Source organism: Zonotrichia albicollis, chromosome 3 (genome assembly GCF_047830755.1).
Source record: "Zonotrichia albicollis isolate bZonAlb1 chromosome 3, bZonAlb1.hap1, whole genome shotgun sequence".
NCBI classification, from domain to species: Eukaryota; Metazoa; Chordata; class Aves; order Passeriformes; family Passerellidae; genus Zonotrichia; species Zonotrichia albicollis.
In genome coordinates, this window is record NC_133821.1 from 93,570,675 (window position 1) to 93,594,617 (window position 23,943).

The following is a 23,943-nucleotide window of genomic DNA, read 5'->3' on the forward strand; positions in this document are numbered from 1 at the left end:
GTGGCATTAAATAACAGCATATTTATATTTATCTGCTTTTATTCCTTTGTTTCTAGTTCTCGAAATCTCCTCACCTAGCAAACTGTTAGAGAAAAGGCTTCTTACAGCTCTTTGTTAGGTCAAAGCTGCTACTCTATCTGTACAACTGCAATGAGATTGGATGCATGTGTGTTGTACAATTAGCTAAGCCACATCCTATAAAAGAAATTAGTTATATAAATGGAAAGGATGTATGTCTATACTGAGAGTAGCTGCCAGCATAGCTGCTTCAATTCAGTCAAATACCTCAGCTGTGCCAGTACACTTTTCTCACTGCAGCACTCTTCTCACTGACCGCCGTCACTCATGGAAGGCATGTGATGAAAAGCCTTCCCTCTTCTCCAGTAAAAAGGCACTTAAGAATATGTGTGGTGCTTTTCTGAATTATAGTCTCTGTTTTTAAATATATATAAATGAGCAGTTTAACAAGTGAATTTACATTCTGCAGCCCTCAGCTGCAGCCCTATCTTTAAATTCAAGGTGCTATCCCTAAAACAACAACATTTTTCTTCCTTGATTGCACCTACCTGATGTTCCTGCAGGCACATTTAGGAATACTATCATTGCAATTTGCATATCTATTTTAACTCTTTTAAACTGTGTGTTTACAACAATACGATGACAAAATTTGTCATCCCAAATGACTTTCTGTTACTGGAGGGTCAGTGCTTTGCATTTTTTGTTTGAAATAACACAAGAGGTACAGCCAAGGGCAGGGGATGAAAAATTACTAGACTTTACAATCAGCTTCAGGAGCATCCACAAAGGAACAATAGCAATAATAGCAAACATGTTCATCTGTGAACTCCATAGGATACCATTAAAAACTGCTTTCCTTTCTCTTTAAATAAATACTTAATATTCTGTTTCCAGTTTAGCAAAAACAACATTTAGGAATCGCCACATTACTCTGGATCGGTATCAATTTGCCTAATAGATTATTCTACCCCTGACAGCAGCCAATACTGGCTGTTCAGAAGAAGGTACAAGAAACACATTAATGATCAATTATGGAAGAATCTGCCTTTTGGGCAGCAATTCACAATTTTTATATGCTGGTCACTTTTTGCAAGAAGGTACCAAACCACTACATGGAGATATGAATAATGGGTTTTCTGCCTTCTCTTATAAATGTTCTTTGAGCTGTCTAATAATTTAAAAGTCCATGTTATCCACTATTAAATAAATTATGATCCATTGTGCTTCCCTTGTACTTTTCAGGGTGTGGTAAGGTGTAGGGGGCCTCATGGCTATTGCATAAATGATACATCAGGGTTCCCTTCCTCTACCAAGAGAGAACCTGAAGCAGTCATTCTGGCATTCCAGTTTTAAGAATCCTGAAGAATAACTCAGAGATGTGTGTCTTGTTCCCATCTTTCCAGCCGCAGTTCATTTCTATGAGCTTTGCAGAAGGCTACATTCCTCAATTTCAGAAATCATGAGGAATGAGGTGGTGCTCCCAGACACTGAAATCTATGTTTTGTGTGTTTACTTCTGTGCATTGTACATGATTAAACAGAAATCTTGTAACTGAAGCAGTATGAATTAATATTCCTTGATAATTTCTATATGAAACAATGGCCATGTGTCTGAATCTAACAAAAGCTTTTATCCTCTAGACTTTTGATCATGCTAAGTTTTGGATATTTTTAACCTATTGAATAAAGGCTATGTCTAATTTTTTTTTCAGTAGAGTTTTTTAAATTCTGGGTTTTTTTCAGATTTTTGAGCTGGCTCCCACTGATGTTTTTGGGCATTGGTAGAGAGACCATGTAGCACATTTTTCAGATTTAAACAGATTTTAAGATGGAAAGAATGTAGACAAAATAATATTTTTCAGTGGTTTTCATGTGTCCCTTGTTGGAGTACCTTGCTGAGAAATAACTAGGAGATCAGTTGCTCTGAGGGGTTTCACACATTTGAAAAATCTTGAGCTCTGAAAGGGAAAATAAGGAAGAAAAGAGAAATAGAGCTAGACTTTCCACTCTCTAGGGATGGTGTCTGGCATGAGTTAGACCTACTTAAGTTTTAGATCACATAACCTTTACTCATTTGCTTCTAGTTTCAGGACATTTTTTATTGTCATATGGTCTTAGTGCTGCACTTTTGTGTTGAAAAAGCTGTTCTGAGTCATTGCACCTACTAATGAAAGTCAAACCAAAGAAGAGTCCCATTCAAGCACTAAATTCAGCACAGTTTGCTGTGGAGGCACAGCTGGCTGGGTAGTCCTCTGCAGCTGGGGATAAGGCTGTGAGTCAGAGATCTGCAGGATTTAACCTCAGGGGCAATGGAGCAGCTCATCTGCTATTCAGCAAGGCCCACTTGAGACAGGGAGAGACTGAGGAGGGATCTGATGTGCAGCTAACCCAGTAACAGTGACAGCACTGAAAAAGCAAATCTGATTATTATAATCTTGGTGTCTCTTCTGCATACTACCCAAGCTGCTAGTCTACATATAAAAAAGCAAAACACCATGCAAGTCTCCTGTGTATTGTTCTTTTCCCTATTGTGCTTAATGACTGATCAGTTATATAAAGCAGGTACAACTCTCTGATAATGCTTATGTAAGTACCTGTTTAGTAATCCTTCTTTGAACATCATGTTTTAACTGATGGAATTTATTAACATTTATATTGCTGTAGAGCTGAGAGACACCAGCTAGGTTACAGATACACTGAGCTAGGTGCTGTAAAAAGAGAGACTATCAGCATGCCATATGAATCCTTGCTCCATGTATTTATTTTATGAAATATATCTTCTATATTTGCATTAATGTGAGGTGACAGAACATTGTAAAATTGACCAGCAATTTATAGCCTCTTTATTTTTTAATTAAAAACATAAATATGCTCCTATGTAGCAAAAGAGAAGTTTTCTAAAATGAATTCAGAATTACTTAACCATCTTCATTCCTTACACCCACAGTTGTAGAGGATTTTCTTATAAAGATATGGAAATAATTTGACTTTTAAAAAATATCAAGGAATAAATGAAGAAATAATCATAAGCTTTTATTAATTTAGGCTAATATAGCAGTAGGTGAAAGATTAACTTTTAGCAGTGCACAAATAATGATTCAAAACTCACAAAGAATACCTTTATCAGTTATTGAGGAGTAAAATGTCCCTTTAACAAACAAATGTAGACATTTGGAACTATCATCTGCTCAGGTGCATGGGAGGCTGGGAGGACAAACAGCCAGGACAGGTGATTCAGACTGACCAGGGGGATATTGCAGATCATACAGCATCATGCTCAGTATATAAAGCAGATGAGGAAGAAGGAGAAAGTGGGGCTATTTGTGGTTGTGGTGTTTGTCTTCCCAAGTCACAGTTACGTGTGATGGGGTGCTGCTCTTCTGGAGATGGTTGAACATCTGCCTGTCCTTGGGAAGCAGTGAATTAATTCCTTGTTTTGCTTTGTTTGTCTGCATGGCTTTTGCAATAGGAGACCAGGATTCAGTAGTTCTGCTGCTAGAAGTAGTTATCAATAAGGGTGAAATTGAACTTACTATACGTGTAGTTGGAGGAAAACTCAAAGAGCTGAATTCTCTCAGTGTCCTGAAAGAGCCAATGCACAGTCAGAAGTGGGACTGTTCATGATTCAGCTGTAAGAGATTTTTAAGCAGGGTATGATTGTACAAGGCGTTTGAAGAGTAGAACTTACACTTAACCAAACAGGAAAAGTGAGCTAACAGACACGCACTTTTGTCTGAGTTCAAGGAAGGAAAAATTGAAGACATGGAGGTAAGTGGAAGGTAAAAGGCAAAAAGGTTTTCTGAAGAGAAATTTGGCCTCACCATTTCGCTACCTATTCCAGGCGAAGGCACTTTCTAGACACAGAAAACACAACTGATCTATCCTACCACACATCACCTGAAGGATTCCTTGATACAGAGCATTGGTGCTTGAAGTTTACATAAATTTGTACAGCAGAAATAGAAAAAATATATAGAAAATATATTTTTTTTTCTGTATATAGAAAGAATCATTGAAGAAAAGTCCCTCAAAGATTTTTTGTATACATACACCTATTCTAATTAGGAAGTCTGTGAGCCATGGAGGTAACGAGACATTTTGAGGGAAGTAAAGCTGCATACTCAGCCCATTTTTATTCTCTTTTATACATGTGGCCTATTGACAAATAGACCTTTAGTCTGATCAGTATGACCATCCTCATTCTTACCTGAACAGCACTGCATTATGTGACAGGAAGTTATTAATTAAGCTGGAGAAGATGCAGGAATAATTCCAGAATTTTAAAATGGATAAAGCCAGGGCTATATTAGCTATCAGAGCAGTGATTCTTCCCATCAGCTCTGATAAGGCCATTCTGCGCACCATTCTAGGCTCCTTAGAAAAAAAAGAGATAAGGAGTTCTTCCAGAGAGTGCAGTGAAGGACAACAAAGATGATTAAGGCAGTGGAATACCTCACATTTGAAGAAAGTCTAGGAGAGCCAGAACTGTTTAGTCTAGAGAAAAGAAGACTCAGGGACATCTTATTAATATATATAAACACCTAGAGAGAGGATACAAAGAGGTCAAAACCAGGCTCTTATCAATGGTACCCAGCAACAGAACCACAGGGACACAAACCAACAGGCACAAACTGAAACAGAGGAGGTGCTGTCTGAACATTGTGATACATTTTCTTACTGTGAGGGTGACCCAGAACTGACACAGGTTGCCCAAATAGTCTTAACATGGTCCTGGGCAATGTGTTCTGCAATTGATAGTCCAACCAAATAATTCCTGTGGGAGGTGTGCATTAATTACCTTTCCCCGACTTGAAAATTATTAAACATGAATTGCATTTAAAATGCGAAGGTCAGAAAGAATTCGGCTGTTTAGAATCATTAACTGGTCAAGACTGTTATTCTCAAATCTAACAGAAGCACTGAATATATTGTGGCTAAATCTAGTTCTTTACCAACTAAAATTAAACATCTTTTTCCATGAGTTAATTGTGTGGTTGAGTCTTTCTGGGAAAAATATATTGTGGAAACATTTATCTCAGGTGCATTTCTGAACTGATTCACAAAAGCATACATCAATATTTTCATAGGAATTAGGATCTTCTTAGCTGTATTCCACAGGGGTAGAAAATATTTGACAGGAAATATGTTTTCTAGCATGTTCAGATAAGCTGTCCTCTGGTTGTTTAAGATTTAAGTTCTTATCACCTTAATAGTCATTCTTGTCAAAGCAGATACATGAACAGCTGAGGTCTATATTTAAAGAGACTTATGTTGAATCCTAGCATTTTATTTAGGAAAAGGTGATATTGGTAAGTTGTCTCAAGGGTCAAAATTTACCACTGGAGCAAATCCAAACGGATTTTAAGAGATTGTCATCACAGAGGCTGATCTTGATAACTAGTGGTCTCAGTATTGTTTCTATATGAGGCACTGCTCAACATGAGGCCTGCAGATGTCCCCAGGAGAAGAGGGAAGATATAGAAAGAAGCTGGTTAGGCTATATAGGAAGAAGCTGGTTAGGCTCAGCTTAGCAGGTTGTAAGGACCAATGTGGAGCAGTAAATGTTTTTAGGAGGAGGAGGAGGAAAAAAAAAGGAAGCTGGAGGAAAAGATGCTGGATGTAGGAGCAAGGAAGGAGCAACCTGATGCAGATGGAACAGAGGCAGTGGTGCCCTGCTCCCAGCTGTGGATGAGTGTTGGGGCACAGGACTCTGTTTCTGGAAGTAAGGTTTCAATGAGTTTAAAACTTTTACTGGTGGTGCAAGTGGGAAAGTCTGTGAATACTGTCTGATGGGTCGAGGTGGGAGTTGGTGGTATTGTCCTTCACACAGTACTTAAAGCATTTATGCCCATGGCAGTTCCACTGTCTGTGTGGAAAGCTCTGTGTGTTCTTTGCCAGGGTACAGCTTTTTGTCTGAGCCCATGGAAGGCTCAGGCTGGGGGAGGCTGGTGTTCAGCACACATTTTGGCCCTGCTCTGACTCTGTGTTTTCTCGGCATGTCTGCACGTCAGTGGGGCTCATGTTCACACTGACACAGCCCAAAGAGGGATCAGCTGCATTATTATCTAAATCCCAGCAGTGTGCTTGGATCCAATGATGACATGAATATACACTATTTCTGCACAAACAGAATTGCACCGAGAAAGCAAGGAGGATGGCAGATGGGAGCTGCAGCTCACCAGGTGTGGAGGTTTACAGGGACTCCTTCTCTGGCATTTTCACTCATTATCTTTTCATATGGTACTTTCTCAAAAAAAGCCAATGGAGTTGTGGTCTCTCAATTATCTGTCTGTGTGATTGTACACATGTACATAACTATCTATAATCTTTCTCTGTAATATTGCCAGAGTGATTTTTTTTTAAATCAGAACAGTTGCCAGTAGCTCAGTAGCTCTGTCTCTGCCTGTTTTATTCTCCAGTGAGTGTACAATTTCACAGAGCAGATCTAACCATTCTGATTTCCCAGAATGTACGAAAGTTTGATCTTTTTAAAAGGAAAGATAGGAAAGGCACCTTGAGTATTATTGCTACTGCTGCTTCTCTTTAATGGTTATATGGTGACACTGCTTCGCATAGGATTACTGTCACTGGCACAGAGGGGATGGGAGATTGGCTTCCTTGAGGGATGAGATGAGATGATAAAGGAAAGAGGATGTTACCTCTGCAGCATCTGGCTCCATTTCTCAATTTTCATTCCATGTGTTCTGTGTGGAACCAAAGTAGGGTTTGTAGCAGTTTCTCGCCTTTGCACTACTGCCATTGTTAGGCAACTGAAAAGACAATGAGAGAATTGTGAAAAATCTATTTTACTTAGAATAGCTGTACTGTGTAATTATTCAAGAGGGCTTAGCAGGCAAATGAGATAAAGCCAAAAGTTAGGCAGATCACTAAAGGTACAGAATACAGTGACAGAGTGATGCATAAAATTCTTTGGAAAGCATTGATGTAATTATATTACTTATGTGCTCATATTGCAGTGAACATGGTTTTCAGAGTGCTGCGTTTCTGCTTAACTGAAATGAAATCCCTAAATTTATTAACTAATTTTTGCTTTGTGCAGCAAAGGCTGAAGCTTTTTCTGCAAAAATCAGATTCCAGTACACTGACTCATTTGGAATACTGCAGTTAGAGCCAATCTGAGCCATTTTTACTTTATGTGTACCAAAAGTGTCACAAATAAGACTGTAATTGTAGGAGAGAAAATTATAAAAGGAGTGAGAGGCCCAACAGTGCATGGAGAAGAAAAAATGTTTTAGCTGGCCTCCACGTGTCAGAGCACATTTCCCTCTGTGGGCAAGGTCATGTGTGTGTCTTGAGTTTGCACCTGATGTCAAACAAGCAGCTGCTCTGCCAGCAGTTTTACTTTTTCACTCTCCAAAGCTGTCTCTATCCCATATAGTTTAATTTAAATGGCTGTCCCATAAAAATCTCAGAAATGAGAGATTTGAGTTTTCTATTGAAACTTTCCCATAGCAGTCTATTACTAGATGCTTGCTTGTTTCAGGGAAAGGTAATTAAAGAGCCAGAAGAGAAAAGAAGGGAAAAAACATATCTCACCTTTCTGGCATATTTTCAAATGATTCAATTAGAGACACACTAAACAAAATTTGTTTAAAAACGTGATTGATGTTGGATCTTTAACAAGGCGCTGTCATTGGATAGAGGGGCTTTTTATTAATGCATGTGGTGTGATAGAAATGTGTGGGACAGGATGCCAGGCTGTTGACAGTGTTTGTGTGTTGTATATGTTTTACATGAAGAGATGGGCTGTGTAAAGATGCATTTTGTTTCTTCTTTCACTGGTTAATTTCTTTAATCTGAACTGAAACTGAACTGAAACTGAAAGATCTTACTGTGAGGCAAGCAGTTTTGAGTGAAAAGGGTTGTTAAGGGAATCTACCTTGAAGGAGAATATTTTATATATAGACTGTTATTTTCTTTTTAAAAGCTTAGTGATTGCACTCTATGCCATGCATACTGCAGAGGGCTGCAAAAACACTCATGATCATTTGATGTTCCTGAATTTCTGTGTATATATACATGCACATATATGAAGATGTATATGTACATATTTCATACACACATATTAATCTATAAGCATATACATCTGGATGATATGTAAATATGTATACATGATATATACATATGGGTGTATATATATGTCAGCACCATCAATAAGAGAAGTAAAATGGTGTTAGCACTGCCTATCAACAGATTTTAGAGGCAGAAGCTGTTGGTGGGAAGGCTCTTCATCAGATATAGAGAAGAAAAACAAACTGTGAAATCCTTATTATATTTGAAAATGCACTTCCAAACTGAGCAGTCTTTTTTTTTTTATGGTCATTTAATCTGTCTATAAATAGACATATTCTCTTTTCCTCTCTCTATTTATTTATTAATACAGTAGTGATTAGTTGCCTTGTGCACAAAGTAGCCCTGATGAAATTAAAAATTTGATTGCTTTTATTAAGAGATTATAGCTACATCTTGCATACAGATACCAGTAGCTCTGGGGAAACCTAAGGTGGTCTTGCACAGTGTTGGAAGAAGTTAAAGTGTAGGTACTAGTCAACAGTTTAAAACACATTCTGGAAATATACACAATGACATTTTCCACCAGGCTTCTAAGGAAGATTCAGACAGTAGTTAGGGGTTACAGAAAACAAGAAATTTTGTTCAGGAAACACTAAAGAAAATAGTTTCATAAATTGGTTAATGGTGATCTGTTTTAGCCAAAAGAGAATTTGTTATTTTTTTGCTTTTCTTCCTAGAGATCTCTAAGATTTTTTCTTAAAAATTAGAAATGGATAAGCATGGTAAATACTTTCATGAAGAATGGGATTTGAAACTGCAAACACTTATGTACTTGAATAACTTTACTGAGATTTGTGCATGACCAAGTATGTATGCATGATTTTCCTTTCAACGTGCCTTGATCTTTTGCTTGTATCCAAGTGCTAAGAGCAGGTCCTGGAAGGAACCCAGCATTACTCAAAGTGGTTTCATGCAAGTCTTAATTCAGAGGCCCCTTTTTTTTTTGATGCTTTTACAAACATAATTGAATGTAGTCTGAGCATCAAGTCCATTCACTAAAAATTGCAGCCAGACAATAACTGCTTTAGTGATTGCTTTTGCTACAGTACCAACTACTTAAAGCATTGAAAAATTGTCCAGTAAATAAAAGGTACTGTTAGAAACTGCTAATAAATTTTAGAAAACCATGCAGTGACAAATTCCAAAACAGCAGTCTTTTGATAGAAAAGATGCTTGTGTTAAAGTAACAAGGGGTAGAATATGAAAGGTTCAGAAAATCTAACTTAATAGAGTGACACATTCGGACACATTTCCTGTAGGTCTAAAATGAAAATTTCCACATAAGAATAAAGATTTTGAACAAATGGCAGAGTTAGCAGAAAGCACTACAGGACCTTGGAATTTGGAGAAAATACGTTAACACAAACATGTTGTGTACATATTACCAGAAATAAGGGGGAAAAGGCAATAAAACAAAACATTTTTCTGAATATACGTCTCAAGACCTGCACTCAGACAATGGAATTTTTTCATCTGTTATATCGGAGCCATTAGATGTGCTCAGTAAATTTACCATTTGAAAACAACTGGGTAAAATATAGCCATTTTTTTCAATGAAAGAACTGTTCACACTATAGCCATTTTAGGTATGAAAAAATATTGCTTGGGACAAAATATCTGAAAAGGAAGAGACTAGGCAACACTGTTAGGAAACAATTTTTCTATTGAAGAATCTCCTAAAATTGGCCAAATGCTTTTGCAACAGATAACAAGCTATATTTCCTGACTACTGAGTCTGAGAAATTCTTAATTGCCCATAAATCCATGTACTAGAAAGTCTGGAAAATTTAATGAGTTGGCAAAAGACTTCAAAGAAAAGGATATCATGCAGACTGAGTTACTGGAAACTAAAGGACAGTGGATAAATAAGAAGGACTGCAGCTGAAGTGTTGGGGATTTAGGACAAACTAACCCATATACTTTGTAGATTTAATCTTTTCTTCATGGTCAAGGATATCAGTCTTCTACAATGATGACGACATCTACATATAGTTTGAGGCATGAATTTCAAACAATAATACATATCTTGCCTTATTGGAAATTATCTTGAACTGTTCATTTTCCTCACTTGTGTCTTTGGTTGCTTCAAACAGAAGAGTCACATAAAGTAAACTTGTAAGAGTGATGAAAGGTAGCCAGGTCTTTGTGTGGTTGCATCCTCCCATGCACTCTCACAGCCCCACATAATCAGTGTCATGTTTCTTGCACCCAACTGAGAAACTCTACTACTCTCACTGCTGTACTATGATACCTCACTGCTGTAAGCTCTTTTTGTTTTTCTGTTCTTTGAGAGTTTGATGTGGCCTGACTAGTTCATGAGGATACACATAGATAGAAAAAAATGGTTTTTGGAGGCTCGGGCCTTGCATCTTTGAACTTCTAATTAAAATGCTGATTGGGACTCTGATTACATGTCTGATCATTTCTTTAAAATCTATGTATGCTCCATTAGAACACTGTTCAAAAGCGTCTCCTTTTTCACATCTCAGTTAGTATTTGTGAAGCTTCTATTTCCAATCTACCACAGAAGTGAAGACATTACAGAAAAAAGCCTACAAACATCAGTTAGTAAGAGCGACACTAGCAGATCATAGAATCATAAAATCTAACCTAAGGGTTGGAAAAGACCTTTAAAATCATTGAGTCCAGCCATCAGCCCAGTACCCCCACCATGTTCACCACTAAAACATGTCCTCAGTCATGTGCCACATCCATACTGCTCTTGAACACTTCCAGGAATGGTGACTACACCACCAACCTGGACAGCACATTCCAATGCTTTACAACACTTTCAATGAAAAAAAATTCCTAATATCTAATCTAAACTTCCATTTCATCTTATCCTGTCCATTGTTACCCAGAAGAAGGAATTGGCACCCACCTCACTGCAGCTTCCTTTCAGACAACTATAGACAATGATGAGACCATCCTCCCTGAGCCTCCTTTTCTCCAGATTCAACAATCCCAGCTCCTACAGCTGCTCCTTTTAGGACTTGTGCTACAGCCCCTTCATCAGCTCCATGGCCCTTCTCTGGGCTCACCCAAGGATCTCAATGTCTTTATTGTAGTAAGGGGCCCAAAACTGAACACAGCACTTAAGATGTGGCCTCACCAGTGCTGAGTACAGGGGAATGACCACTACTCCAACCCTGCTGGCCACATTATTTGTAATACAGGCCAGGATACCATTGGCCGTCTTGGCCACCTGGGCACACTCTGACTCATGTTCAGCCAGCTGTTTATGTTCATGTTTGGCACTTCCAGGTCCTTTTCCTCTTCCCCCAGCCTGTAGCACGGCCTGGGGTGTTGTGATCCAAGCACAGGACCCAGCACTTGGCCTTGTTTTACTCATACAAATGGTCTCAGCCCATCAATCCAGCCTGTCCAGATTCTTGTGCAGAGCCCTCCTTCCCTCCAGCAACTCAACACTCTCACCCAACTTGATGTTGTCAGCAGACTGACTGAAGGTGTACTTGATCCTCTCATCCAGATCATCGATAGATATTAAACAGGACTGGCCCCAATGCTGAGCCTTGGGGATCCCCACGAGTGAGCAGCCACCAGCTGCTGTGGCACCATTCACCAGCACTCTCTGGGCCTGGCCAGCCAGCCAGCTTTAATCCAGCAAAGAGAGCACCTGTGCAAGCCATGGGCTGCCAGCTTCCCCAGGAGAATGCTGTGGGAGGCAGTAACAAAGATTTACTGAAGTCCAGATAGACAACACCCACAGCCTGTTCCTTATCCACTGGCAGGTCACCTGTACTGAATGGAGACCATGCTGGTGAAGCAGCACCTGCCTTTCCTAAACCTATCCTGGCTGGGCCTGATCCTCTGGTTGTCCTGTATATGTTGTTTCATGATGCTCAAGATGATCTGCTCCATGACCTTTGCTGGAAATAAGATGGGATCACATTTCCATCTTCTGGTCATTTAGGACCTGCCTGGTGGACCAGGAAAGCAATGTGATGAATGATATATGAATAAAACCACATAACGTGGCATCCTATATCCACTTTGATAAAAATCTTGTAAAAAAATGTTTCTCTAAACATGTTACAGTATATGAAATTGTTGTAGTGTGTTGTTAAGTTTCTTGTGTTATTCCCCCAATTTATGTATTGTTCTCCCCTATTATGTGTAAAATGGTTTCATTCCCCCAGTTTTTCCCGCCACTGCTAGCCTGTCAGTTAAGTTGCTATAGTAACCGCTATTCATAGTTGCCGATATGTAATTGTTCCTCCCCTGGTTTCCCTTATAAGTGAAAGTTGTTTCCTCCCTGGGTCCAGTCAATCACTCCCTTTCTCCTCCCAGGTTTCGAGAACCTTCTCCTCTCTGGAGATGGTGGCTGGCTGGGGTCCCAGGACACCTCCTTTACCTTTTGATTATTGGTCTCTATGGAGTGTCAGTTCTGTGAAGTTCATCCCCTCACCTTTCCCGATTGGTTCCGCCTGTACCTACCCCCTCCTTTATAATCCTGTTTTCACCCCCTATGAAAAAACTTTTTTCCGGTTGGTTTCCCCGCGTTTGGATCCCGCAACACCTTCAATAAACCGATGTTTAACCCCCGGGAAATGGTCAGCTCCGTTCCTCTCCTATACCAGCGGTGTACGCCAGTCCGCAGCCAGCACAGCCCGAGGCCATCAGACGCCGAAGGGTGCTGGCCAGGAATTGCAGAGGGGCGTCGGCCTTTCGCCCTCAGCTAGTCGGACTCTAAACTTCGGGCCACATATGCCCACCTCTGCATGAAATAACTCTACTTAGCCAGGTAAATAAAGTTGTCCAATTCAAGTTTTGCCATCTCAGAATCTATCGGATAACATTCCCACTAATGGGATGTGAGAAGTCCTGGATAAATCTCAGTCATTCCTAAACTCAAATAAAACCAGTCATTTATGAATGACTACATAAATACAGTAAGATGAAGTATATCTTGTGTAATTTTCATCTTCTGTAGACATTTAGGAAACAGGCATTCTGAAAAACTCAAAACTATCATAATGACTATCTTAGATTGACTATGTGTTGTACACACTAAAAATGAAAGTACCTGAAAACCCATTTTTCTGAGGCTTTGAAAATAAGTATTAATAAAGCAGTTCTATTTTGTATTTGCTACAATTGCAACAATTGTAACAATTCTGTCCCAACGACTGGAAAGTATTTTTGAGACTGTAACAGCAGAACAGATATCTGATTTGGGCTCATAATTTGTTTCTGATTTCTCCTTGCTAAATGACCAACCTACACCAGACCAGCTTTTAGGTGAGAGTATTCCCTTTTTGTGTAGGAAAAGGTCTGCCTAAAGAGAGAAAATATTAGAACCAAAGCTTAACCATCTCTTCATGTTTGTTCTCTCCCCTCCTTCACAGAGTAACATTCAACCAGGTTTTTCTACTTGACTCATGATGCCATAGAGTGAGAGTATAGGGTGTTTAAGGCTTTCCTCCCTGGCATAAAAGGTCTGGCTAGTTAGACAGAATCTCAGCAAAGATCTCAGCTAGTTAGACAGAATCTAAGCATAAAATCTCTTTTCAATGTGAGAACCACAACTGAAAAAGTCACAGAAAAATAAAACCTTTTCCAAACCATCTGCCCACAACTCTATTCAATGCTCTTCATCAGTCTAGGGGTTTTTTCTTCCTTCTTGGGGGACACTGACATGATGCACTTCCAAAGTAAAAGGTGACACCTACTGTGAAAGCAATGAAGATTATTAGTGTGTCTAACTTCAAATGGTTTCCAAACTTTCAGTGATTATGGATGCTTCCTATCAAAACTGTCCAAGATGCTGTAACTTTTATATGGGTTTCTGCAAAAAGATAAACCTTGGAAGTTGTTGGACTGTAAAATAGAGGTCCACTATAACCCTGGCAAACCTTTAAAAGATAAATCTTGGCAGCCACTGGACTGTACAACATTAACACACTCTGACACCTTTGGATGTCTGAAACTCCAGAGAAGGATCCGAGAGGTTGTTTTTCTCATGTAACAGAATGAAGAAGACAGTGTTACCTCAAAAATGCATCTGGCTTAAGTTCGTTCACAACTATCCTGTGTAAGTGCCTATATCTTTAGTGAGCCCTTTCTAGAAAGGCAACAGTGGCAATTAATTAGTTGGTTTATGTTGGCTTACACACTGTAATGATAACTAAGAAACAAAGTCTGGCAATTCCAGTTCTCAGAACAATGCTTTATCTCTAAAACATAAGCTACAAAAATAGTCAATAATTTTAATGACAATGTAACATTTTTAGTAATTTTGCAGGTTTAAAAAGTTTAGTCTTAAAAACCTTCCCAGAAATGCAACCTCTAACTCACTTATCCGAGAGACTGTACCACCTAGGAACTTCTAAGAGCTGGGTAACTAGACTCGGATTTCTCTGTCCCAGCTGCAGGAGCAGCTACCTGAATTTTCTTTGTATGGTTTCACATAGGTCTGATGTAGCAGCACTTGCTTGACTGCCATACTTCCTTCTCACAAATTCCTACCTGGCATTTTCCTCGGTTCTGTTGCAGCACATTTGCCTGCACTCTGACTCTGCGTCCTCATCTTCATGCTTGTCTGCCACTCCTCTGCATCCCTCCTGGTCCCTACATTAGTCTCACTCAATTTGCTGTCCTGTTTCCAAATGCATTTTCCCTCCCCACTGCTCCCACTGTATCTGACATGTCCATATTCCCCTGTCCCCTGCTTGGCCCTCACAGAGTAGCAAACAGACCATTAGCTTCTCTGATGGCATCCTGTCTTCTGCTCGATTGCAAATAACAAGGAGTGGCATCCATCTTCACTGGTTTACCCTCACTTTCTTCCAGTAACCTTAAATGGATCTGGCAACCAATCTTCTGAGATCAGGTTTGGCCTGGTCATGGTCTTGACAATGGGAGGTGGAAAGCATTTTACTTACAGATCAAGTTTCACAGGTTTTTAAATGAAAAATTAATAATAAGTGTGTCATATGCTAAAATTTCCTAGTAATATATTGATAAAACCCCTCTAACTAGTCTTTCCTTTGATTTGAACAGCAGGAAGGCTGGTGGTGCTGCTCATAGAGGTCCTGCACAGCAGGAAGGATGGTGGTGCTGCAGAGGTGCAAGCTCAGGGCAGATTTGAGAATAGGGCTTTTCTTTTGGTACTGGTCAGACTGTGCTCCAGTGAAAACCTTACAAAATGTTAGCATCATTTACTCAGCCTCAGCCCTAAATAAGTGAACCTTGCTTGCTTCACTGGCTTTCACTTCTCCATGGAAAGTTGTTCTATGCTTTGGAACAATTCTGCTATTTCTGTGACATCTGTCTGTAAAAAACTAGAAATGATGGCAACTTCATTATGGTATCTCTAGCTGCACCCTGTAGAAAACCAATCATGATCTAAAACTAAATCCTGGACCTTATAAAATACTTTGCCTTCTATGACTTCAGAAGCTGTATTTTATTTCTAAAGCTAATCTACCCTTAATGTACGGGGAGGGAGGACAATAGACCATGTAATCTCAGTGCAGGCTGGGAATCTCAGGCTTGGTGGGTTTTGACAGTTTTGAATAGCAATCCATCACTTAACAGACAAATAGAGGCTACAGTCTCTTTGCAGCAGCTCTTTTTCAACACCAAGATGACATCCATCCCTCTGCAAGGGAATGTACAATGTCATTCTCAGAGAGGAATAGATTTCAAACACTACTGGGCTTGAGCGGGCTGTTTGCAAGGTGGTTTGAGTGTTTTTGGTTTATTTTCAAGAAACTGGTTCTCCAATGGTGAGTTGATATTTTTGTCACCCAGACTTTTCAGCAAGTGCATACCAAAGTACTATACCTAAATAGTGAATAACAGCAAACAGAGGATCACAGACATGTAGCTACATGTCACAGGGAAAACAAAAATTTATACCGGCATATGCAAAACTCCATCTGAAAGCAGAACTGATGCAATGTGTACATAGAGCATATCCTCTATTGTTATTTTCTTTCATGAAAGTTTTGACACCAGGGGAAAATGTTTGTAAAGATTTGTCTAAGGCAAACTGCATTATATATATACATAATACAGTGACTTTCCAGGTGAATTCTTCAGAGGGTGGGATGCAATACAAGAAGTATAATTTCAAGTTTGACTCAGTATAGTTCATCAAAACATTTTGACTCAGTACAGTTCATCAAAATAGTTAAGTTGTGTTAGGACTTGATTGTAAAATATATTGTACATGTAACAATCAATACTGTGTACTCATAAAGAAAGATCAAAACAAATGAAAATCTAAATGTTAGATTTTCTTAACTATTTCTTTCTTTTACTATACAGTACTTTTCTTCATCATGGTGACCTTGTTAGAAGACTGACAGATCATTAGGGACCATGCTTTCCCATGATATTATGTAAGATACTTTACTCTCAGAGGTCCACAGAGCTTTCTTTTCACTTACATTTGCAAATAGAACTGAGGGATTATGCATCTAGGTATTTCCTTCATTATTTATTATCATGAGCATGTGTTCTTTGAATAAATTTAAGAAGTCATTTGGATTGATGGATATAAAAATTTAATCCATCAGGGACTGGATTTAGCAAAATTTCAATATTAACAATTAACCAGTAGACTTGCTTGTTAAGAACAATTTCCCTGGAAACAGTATATCATAATCAAAAAGTAGTATAACAAGCCAAGAACTCTTTCCTAGTAAACCATTTCCTGCTGTATTTTTTGATATTTATTCTGATAGAGAGGAATATAGTAATTGTTTAATTGTTTCCTGTTGATATGTCCAATTCAGTGGCTCTCAGTCATCAGTCACCCTGTGGCCCTGCAGCAGTAATTTGGCAGTTCCATAGATTTTTAAGCCATCAGGGACCATTAGATCATCTTGTCTGATCTTTCTGCATAAAGCAGGTCAGAGAATTTCATCTAGTTATCTCCTGTATTGAGTGGAGCACCGGGTATGTAACCAAAGCTCATACTTACGTAACCAATTTTACCTTTTTGTTGTTTTTAAATGGGGAACATTACCTTCTATTTCATACCTAAGATGTGCAGATCCATTAATGTTTCCAAAGACTCTAAGATACTGGGATTTAATGTGCTATAAATGTGAACAGTAGAGATATTTCCAGTGATGACCTAACAAGGATTTTTTAATCAATATGATGAATTAGATAGTAGGACAAATTAATCTGTAGTGTCTCCAGCAGGAAAGAGCTTTGCCAATTCAAGATTTTTTTTATTATAATATTTGCTGATAATTTGGAGAAGGAAAGAAATACAGTGCAAAAATGACATTTTTAAAAATGCAAAAATAGAAATGTCAAACAGAAAGTAACTTTAAATATTCAATGTCATTAAATTTAATTAATGAAATTTTCCTTAGATTTCAGATAAAAAATTCACAGAGATTATAATTCCTTTTATCTTCATTAGCCCATATATGTATTATTAATTATTTGTTAGGCATTTCCATTAGCATGTGATAATTTTAGTGGTGAGAATGTAAACCTAAAATTCTTTTACTCTAAGGTCACTGGGACAATATAGTGATGCTTGCCCTGCTCACTGTGTGAGCCAAAGAGTCTCCCTCTGAAGTTAAGCAAGAGGTATTGCCCAACCTGCCTGAGATTGCAAAGTGCCTCCCAGTTCCATGCCTGCTCCTCTGCCTTTGCATCAGGCAAAAGTAATTTATACACAAAGGGATGGAGCCCTCTCTGAACAACTGCAATGACAGGAGTAGGTAGTCCGCATGATTTCTGACTTCAATGAATGTGGTTTTAGTATGGCTTAGCCAGGCTTTCTATCAGAGAAATCTACCTAAAAATCTATGAGAAATCTACCTAAAAAAAGGCAAACCTTTAGAAAAGTACTTATGTTCATTGGTTTATATTTGCCTTTTTAGCATCATTGTCCTTCAGTTTTCCACACTGAGCAGTATTGTTCTTGCTTCTGTGAGTCTTCTCCAGATCTTTCTTGAATAAGTTCCTATTCAAGCAGCTTTTGTGAACTTTCTTGATGGTCAGAATTTCAATTAACAACAAATCTCCTTTAGAAGAGGATGTAGTCAAGGCCATTTTGGTTTATTATGTATACTGTCTATTTATATTTACCTACAGTCTGTGTATATTTAGTCTCCTTAAAACACACACACAGATGTATTTGCTGAACAAACAAATAGCTTCTATTCCAAAGTTACATTTACAGTGAGCAGAGTGAAACTTTTAAGGTTGGCAGTACTTACATGGAGTGAACTACTACATAAGAGACAATGAAACTAGTTTTAATGGTTTAAAACCCTGCCACATCCAAAGATTATTTTTTAAAAAATTAAAACATTAATTTAAAGATACTAAGACTTCAGGCTTGTTGTTTTACCTCAGAACAGCTAATATGGCATCGTGTCATTGTTTAAGTCCAGCTGGCAACTAAGCACCACACAGACACTCACTTAGTCCTACCCTACACCCCCACCACAGTGAAGTGGGGGAGAGAATCAAGGCAAAACTTCCAGGTTGAGATAAGAACAGTTTAATAATTGAAAAAAGTAAAATATAACAATAATAATAGTAAATAATAAAAACAACAATAATAATATAAAAGTAAAAACAGTGATGCACAATACAATTGCTCACCATCTGCTGGCTGATGCCAGACCCATATCGCTGACACCCAATCAGCCCCCCTCCCAGGTAATTTCCCCAGTTTTTATACTGAGCATGCTGTTCTGTGTTGTGGAATACCCCTTTGGGCAGCTCAGCTCACCTGTCCCAGCTATGCTCCCTCCCAGGTTTTTTGTGCTCTTCTTCACTGTCTGAGCATGAGGCACAAAAATGTCCTTGACTTAGGATAGGCACTTCTTAGGAACAACCAAAACATCAGTGTGTTATCAACATTATTCTCACACTGAATCCAAATCTCAGCACTCTACCAGAAACAGAAAATAAATTAACTTTGTCTCAGGCAAAGACAGGACACGATAAAAACAAATACTCTAAAATTTTAAAAATTAAAAGGAAGTTGGTTCAATCCATTGGAAATTTACAGATTCTGTAATTTAAATTTTTGAGAAGCAGTAAAATAAGTGGCACTTTTTCATGGTCCTGTAGTAGCTGCTTATCTGAGCAATTTGACTCTGACATCCACTGCAAGCAGCAATAAGTAGATTATGGTCCTCCAGTTATTGCTCCATTTCTTCCTTGGTATTGAAAAGCTGCGTCCTTTCTTCATCATTCACCACAAAGGTGTGGAAGAGGAGGAGGAGGTGACCAGTAGGGTTATGGGGGCCCAGAAACACACTCCTGTGGGAAGGGAATCCCATGAAGGAGACTGTTAGAACAGGTAAGGAATCTCAACATGTGAGCCAGAGAGCATCAAGCAAAGGTTGGAGATGCCCTCTTTTACACACAAAAAAATTATGAAGCTGAGGGTAAAGAGTCATTCTAGTTTACTTACAATGGAATAATAATACTTTTTTCCTTTTTTCTTTTTTTTAATTACTGTTTTGGAAAGGAATGTGGATAGCACTATCACTATCATGCCTTCAAAAATGCAACTGGATTTAGCATATGTGACAAGTAATCTGAAAGGTGCTGTTATTCTTGGTTTAGGATTTGTAATTGCACCTATATATAAAAATCATTTGTGCCTTTTTAAAAAAATTACATTAAAAGATTTCAGTGAAAAACAGCATAGATACTTAGAAATAGCAGAATGGAAGGAAAAGAAATTACTAGTTTAGGATCCTTGCAAATCTTGAAGTTTCCTGGCATGCAAAACTCCTACATTTTTCTTGCCAAGAACAAGAAAATACATATTTCATCACAATGGCCTTAACTTTGACCGGCGCATTGTGGCTTTTATGTATTATTTGTATTATATTGATTTAGAGTAGAATTCATCTTCACTACATTTAGTCATTTAAAGTTAAGGGTTTCATCTAAGCTATTTGTCCAGGTTTCCCTTATAGTAAATGGAGAAAGATAAGTTCCTCCAAATGGCAATTCATCCCATTTTCAGATAGGTGTCTGAGATAGACTGGATGAATTGCTCTCCACTGCAGTCTCTCTCCATTGCTCTAGAGAAGTGCAAGTGACTTGCCCAGGCTAAGCACCCAACTTTCAGATGGCTAAAAATTAGTCAAAATCAATCCCTCCCACATATCTTCTTTCAAGGGAGGTACTTAACTAAGAAATATCTCATAGTCAATTTGCTATGTGTTATGTTGCTAAAATCTGATAACACATTTTTTTTTTAATCATATACCTTAATGAGCAACCATAATATCAAATAATAGTAAAATTACATATGAGCAAGTGGTTGACCAATACATGACATTAATGTGCACATAAATCATCACATTCTCCTTCAAAGAAGGGCATTCATTTAGGCTTCTACTAGAAAACAAAGCTAGGGGTTTTTTTTGAAGCACCAGTTATGATTTCATTTTTAAATATTTCAGAGCTGCAAGAACTAAGTACTCCTGAAAAATCAGGCTGATAATTTTATTTTAGGGTCAAAGTAGGGAAGGAGTTGCAGTATTTTTTTTCTATTTGACAGGAATTGTATGTTCAGATTTTATTGTGTGTAAGTATGAGATGTGTAGTACCCACAGCTATTAATTTCTTTGAGTGTCTGGGCTTGGAAATGATGCAATAGATATCAACACTATTGTCTCTTAGCAACCTCAATTAGTGTTTGAAACAAAGGAGGGTTTGCAAGCTTTGACTTTTTCCCATGTGTTCACAAAATCTTGTTTGTTTGTGAGCACATTAGTGAATGAAAGCACTACTAAGAGTTCTTAAAATGGGGGATACAGGCCATCAGCTTCATAAATTATGAGAACAAGCATTGCAGGGCAAGCAAGAACGGCCCTTGTGGAGCCCTGCCTCTTTCCCTGTGCGCCTGACAAGATATGCACATCCCCTAGGTGGCTGAGTTAGCCATGCATGCCTGCACATCACAGCATGCTTTCCTTCCAAATGCTGGTAGGAAGGGCTAAAAAGTCACTGCAAATTAAGTGTCACACCTGGCAGCAGTGTAGGCAGCAAGTTGCTACCAGACCTCCTATTTCTTTCCTGTCAACAAATTGCCCTCTGACCTGGAAGGATATGTCTAGAGTGAGAAATTATTTGCCCGAGATCCAAACTGGTTCTATGTCCTGTTCAATTAAAAGCAGGCTTGCAAGGATTTAAATGCTTTTAGCTCAGTGGATGCACCAGTTTCATTAGCCAACTGCTCCAGAAATAGCAATATTTTCAATGCCTGGTCCTATGGATGTGTCTTATGGAAGTACAAGGTTCCTACTGATAGATAGAAAGATTTCACCAATAAAAAAATTATTTTGGTTTCTTATTTTCTCTCACTAATTATAGCTATATCCTCTGACCATATTTTGTGAAATATCTCTTCCATCTCTTAAGTTTGGCACTTGCATATTCAAAAATAAATCACATTCTTGCTTCACAAGAGCTCGGTATGAATAAATTTGCATTCAGAATGAGTTGGTGGGGACAGAAGAGTGAGTCTGGCATTGTAATGACAGAGCTGTATGACTTATATTCATTTTGTGACACTTCATGTTGCTAGAATCACATCAAGCCCTGACACCACTCAGTTTGCAACAACCATGAAAGACTATTTAGACTTCCCCCTAATGCCTTGCTGTGCCTTGCCATTCCTAGGCTGGCCATTTCCTTCCCATTCCTTCTGCTGTACTAACACTTTTAAAGAAAAATCTAGAGGGAACCTGTGTTCGTCTCACTATGGATATCTTGGACATTCAGCACCTTTTACAAGCCTTGCATCTCTGCTGCAGCATCTCTGGCAGAGCAGAGAAGCAGAAGCTGCATCCAAGGTGCATATCCAGAAAGCACCCTGCTTCATTTATGTTGCCTGTTGCCATTTATATCTTTTAATTCAAAAGGCAGAAGCAATTTTTGTCCAATAACAACAAAACGACTTAGAATTTTTTTTTCCTAGAAGCATGAGAGAAAATTTCTTCAAGAGCAAAAACCTAAAGCTGACCATTACTTGGTCTGAAACCACAGTAAAGACTGCAATTCTAATAAACGAGGATCCACAAATCCTTGGATTGATTGCATATTCAAATTTTGATACTGACAGTTTAATTCCTACAGGGAACTTGTAGGAAATAGGAACTTTTAAAATCCCTAAAAATAAATTAGACTTTCAACTAGCCTATATTTATCATTCGTGTACTGAAAAGAGCAAAATAATGATAAACTAATAGAGAAATATGTTTCTGTGTTATTTTTTAATACCTTTTTTCTTTGAATGAATACAGCAAATATACAGCTATAACATTCCAGCAGAAATACATGATGGCTGCAGGTATAGACAGAGAGGTAGATGGTCACACACTGATTGTCAGAAAGACCAAGCACAAGAATTTCTGTGGAGAAGAGTGGAAAGATTTGCCAAGAGTGCTACAGCTGTGACAAAAGGAAACTTTTAAGATCCAGCTCTTATAATATATATGTCTTAGAAATTCAGATTTTTTTAGTGAGACCCAGTTGTGTTTATCTGGTGTGCCGCAAATTCTTCTCCATGTTTTACCTTCCCAAGGCATGACTTCAGTCATGGCTTGGCTGGCTAGGGGCGTCCACAGGGACTGACGTGCTGCCGGTGGCACTGCAAGGCTGGGCATGACATTGGCAACGCAAGGGACACATGGACAGTGTAATTCCCCTCAGGCTGTGCAGAGGATAAGGGTTCTCAAAGCCCAGCAGACAGACAGACAGACAGACAGACAAACAGACAGACAAATAGACAAACAGACAAACACGTGGTCTCTCACTCACAGGTTCAGCCCCTACACATCAGCAGGAAACAGAGGGCCTCAGTAACCTGTCTGGTGAGGGGGAAGGAGGTGAGAAGCCTCAAGCCTTGTGTGATCCCTGCTGTCATTTGTACACTGGCTGCTGTGACACAGGACTGGCGTAGCATCCCATGAACTCTCCCTCCGTGGTCAATCCCCAAGCCCTCAGCCCTGGAAGCATTAACTACTTACCACAGAGTCATCCCTCCCAAAGGGAAAAACAGTCTCCCCCATGGCCTTGGGGTCGCAACTTCCTCAGGTTTCTCCTTCCCCTGTCACTGGTTTGGCATCCCTGGTGGCCACTCCCCTTCCCCTGGAGGGCAGGCCCCTCTGCCCGGCCCTCAGCTCTGCCCCCCACCCCTTCCCCTTCCTAAGCTGCCTGCTCTAAGCGGTTTTCCTCTCTTTCTCCGGGTTTGTCCTTTGGCGACAGAGGAGTAAAACCTTGCCAAAGAGCCTTTCTTGCCTCTATTGCTGAGCCAGTTGTGGTGAGTGTTGAGTGGAGGCTTGACTGCATTGCCTGAATGTTAACTCAACTTGCTTTTTAACAGTAGAGGCTTGCTGGGGACAAGACATAGCAGCACCTACCACTTTAACACCTGCAGTTTTTGACTGGGAGCAGGGTGGCATCTGCCGGTGCTGGCTCTGCCCACTCCAGCAGCCCCTGTCTGACACCTGTGTGTGTCCAGCCTGTGTCTCTGACAGCTCTGGCTATTTGCCAGTGTTTCCAGGAGCTTTGAGCCTGGAAATCTGGGATGGTACCACCTGGAGCAAGAAGGTGGTAGAGCTTGCAGTTCCCCTGCTGAACAAAAACACTGGATCAAGGTTGAAGAGGACAGACCCAGAGCCTTGTGACAGGGCAGATGTGGATATCGACCTGGAAACCTCTGCCTACAGAATACGATAGCCAGTCCTGAGGGTTGATAACAAGCAGGGAGAAGAAGGACAAGGGGGCATTGAAGGAAAAGAATTTTAACCAGTAGGCCCTTAAACAATACACACAGGCCTTTTAAGACCTTGTAACT

General features: G+C 39.2%; 1 long non-coding RNA gene across 1 annotated transcript; it reads right to left on the bottom strand.

Moving 5' to 3' along the window:
* Positions 1 to 218: 218 nt before the first annotated feature.
* LOC113459310 (uncharacterized) lies at positions 219 to 23,227 on the bottom strand. Its single transcript, XR_003380434.2, has 3 exons — positions 23,114 to 23,227; positions 6,677 to 6,787; positions 219 to 1,975 (listed from the first exon to the last, which is right to left on the bottom strand). It is a non-coding gene; the product is annotated as an uncharacterized LOC113459310 (long non-coding RNA).
* Between the last annotated feature and the right edge of the window lie 716 nt (positions 23,228 to 23,943).